Source organism: Cibotium barometz, chromosome 32, assembly GCF_041138505.1.
Source record: "Cibotium barometz isolate CiBa-2024 chromosome 32, ASM4113850v1, whole genome shotgun sequence".
NCBI classification, from domain to species: Eukaryota; Viridiplantae; Streptophyta; class Polypodiopsida; order Cyatheales; family Cibotiaceae; genus Cibotium; species Cibotium barometz.
Window position 1 is genome coordinate 19,868,759 of NC_141077.1, and position 3,409 is coordinate 19,872,167.

Sequence of the window (3,409 nt, forward strand, 5' to 3'; positions counted from 1 at the left end):
GGGTGGTGAACAAAGTGAAAGCGTTCCAACCGGTGGTGGCTGGTGGTGCCCCCGTTCGTGGTAGTGTTTCCAAGTTTGCGAGGTGGAAGGGCTATAGAGGCAGGTTCTTTCTTCTTTTTTTCACCTCACACCATACTCGTGTTTCACCCAACAAAAAGGATGTTTGTCACAAGCACCTTGGCATAAAGTCTTATGTTAATCATCCGACACACCTTCTTGATCAATCTCAGGGAACAACAACAACCCGTGCTCTAACACCTATGCTAATTTGGTGTACATTTATACATTATATATTCCTTAAGTATAGATTCAGATACTAGATTAGATGTTTGCAACCAATATACAAACAAATGTCAAATTCTCTACTCTTCTATGATTCTATCATCCTTGTATGTGCGTTGTTTCCTTCTTTTATCATGTGTCTATGTGTATTATGTTTGACTATCACATTCTTAGTCAGTTAACCTATAGCTCTTGGACTACTTGGGGAAGTTTAGGACTGGAAAATCTAGGAAATAAAAAGAAACCATCCTCCCTCACAAGGCAGGGCATGGTTCTAACAGTTTTCAACTTAGGGCAGCAATAAACAAAACCAAGAAAACCGATGTAAAACCAGTAAGAGATTGGTGTTAAACTAGTAAGATACCTGATCGAAAACAACCGTATAAACTTAGCCTACCGAAAAAACAAGCTTAACTGGCTTTTCACAGTATCATACCGCTCCCAAACCAATATGATACCAGTAGTGGAATGATAGAGCTATATACAACTAACACTACTGATAGGGAAAAGACTAGCTGCAAGTTAAACATTACTATCATACTGGCTTAAGAGCATGGTTTCCTTTGATGTACTCTGTATTTAGTAAATTTTCTAACCAGTATTATACCGGTTGAACACTGGTATGATACCGAGTAAAGACCAAAAATAAGAACTTGGGGTGGCCATATGATAGCATTGTTTTGTACCAGTATGATACTATTTGGAACATTAGCTCTATGCAACATGCATTAGATGTAAGGTAGAGATCAGCTTTACTATAGACAACACTGATTTTGAAACAATATGATACCAATGTTAAACCAATAAGACAACGGCCAGCTGCACACACCTAGGAACCTATAACTACAAACCAATTTCAAACCAAATGTTTAACTTGCTACGATGGTTTTGTATTGTAGGTTGAACTATGTTTTTTATTTAAGTAAATGCATCCACAGGCACCAGTTCATCAATGAGATTTTGAGAAATTAAAGCCATACTTTGTCCGCAAGCTTAAGGATCGATACACTTGTTACTGCATAACACATGTTCAGATTTCATTCTTAAAAGATGCCTTGAACCAGATTAGAGGATCTACTTTTGGGTTGCAGGGCAAAGCATGTCAATGTGATTGTGTCATTTGTAATGTGGGTTCTCAACCAAGTGGGTGCAAGGCTACAGAGAAGTCCTCCAAGAGCATGGGAGTCCATCCTATGTCCCAAAGATGAAGGTACCATTTTCCATGCTTTGAAGTGTCTAATGGGGAGTTGCACTGTTTGTGGTCCTTTGAAACATAGCAGTTTGTCTAGCTAAGCCTGCATATGTTGATCGGCTTGTCACCGTGAAGATCTTTCAGGACATAGACTGTGGAACCACTGATATGACAAGACAAAGAAGAGGAAAGAGTTAATACACAAGGACATGTCATGCAAGGCACCGAATCAAATGTTCAACAACCAGCTCGAAAAGTTTATCAAACATAATTTTGTGTACAGGTGGCAAGCAGAGAATGCAAACTTCTACATCTTGAAATGCACAAAGGAGAAAGAGCTCTACAAGAGACCTACAAAGGACATATGGGGGAATGCCATTGCACGAGGTTGTTTTATTATGAAAGGGTTCTTCTATGCACCTAAATACGAGTAAACCTATGAGTTGTGGGATTACAAGTCGGATTCCTTGATAGCGACGCATCTTGTACGAGCAATCAAATTTCCAATGGACACCCAGTTAACAAAAATCTGTTTGTCCTATCCCTTGAGGTACGTGAAGTTGTATGCAATAGTATGCCATTCAATTTTTAGCATACTTGTTAGATACAAGGATGTGTAAAACAATATGCCATCCAATTGTGTGCATACTTGACATGTTTCTATCTATGCTCATGAAATTTAGTGCTTGGGGACTATGTATTATGTAGCTTTGATGATTCCATTCTCATGAATATTTGATTGGATGCACGTAAACCTTGTCATAATGAATATTTTGATGATTTGAGGTAGTTATGTATGGAAGCTTTAATGATTCATCTGCGAAAAAGAATTTCGTGCTGGTAGGGGTTTGTAAAAAAAAACGTCCTTTACTGATCGCTCTAATTCCCTTTTCAACTCGCTATTCTTAAAAATGGCGATAGAGAGCACTTGCTTTGCAAATGAGAACATTAATCCTAAATTGGGGATTCCAATTAATACAACATCGACACATGGAGACACTCAAGTACTCAATAACAGTAGTAGAAATGACACACAAAGAAGAAGAAGAAGACTTAAAAAGAATCTCAATACGTCGAGTCTAATTTATACATACATCTGGTTTTGTTCTGTTTATGATTGCAGCATTGTATAATCATACACCATACTTTACAATTGATCTGTGTTGGGGGAGGAAGTGGGCTTGATGAGGAGGTGGGCTTCATCTTCTTTTGTGGTCTTCCTTCTTCTTCGTCTTCTTCTTGAAATTCATCTACTGTGAGATCTATGCTTGGCAGTTGCACCTCTGGAGGCAACAATTCTGTAGGAACACACTGGCTCTTATCTTAGCGCTTGACATCCATGCCCCTGACCAAACACTTACAATGCAAATTGTTTCTCCACTGGCACCACTTTCTCAGCATTTAATGGCACATCATATCCACCACAAAACTTGGAGAGTACTTTCAATGCAAATAAAGGAAATTTTGCATTATCTTTTGAGAACTCTTTATGAAATATAATGATCTGCGCATCACAATTGTAATCATCATGATTCAAGTCAACTTACTATTATAAGCAAGTGTCATAAAGTGTACATACCTTTTGATGATTCAAATGTCCTATATATTCAGCGAGACCAGCATCCTTTTGATGACCTATTGTTTTTGAACTGCTAGCATTGGATGATCTTGAGCCTCCTGTGTTAAAACCCTAAGATCTCTCTAGATAATTGTTATGCATAAACATGCATAAATCAGGCATAATCTCATCCACTTGAGCCCAAGGGATGCACACATGAATTATAATGAAGTACATCATACCTTTACCTTGATGTCCCATACCATCAAGAGGTATAACTCCAATCCAGTAGCATGTAGCTATAATGTGAAATGGTAGGTAAGAGTAAATATAATCCTCTATACAAGAGAACATCATATCATAACCTAGCCTCAAGA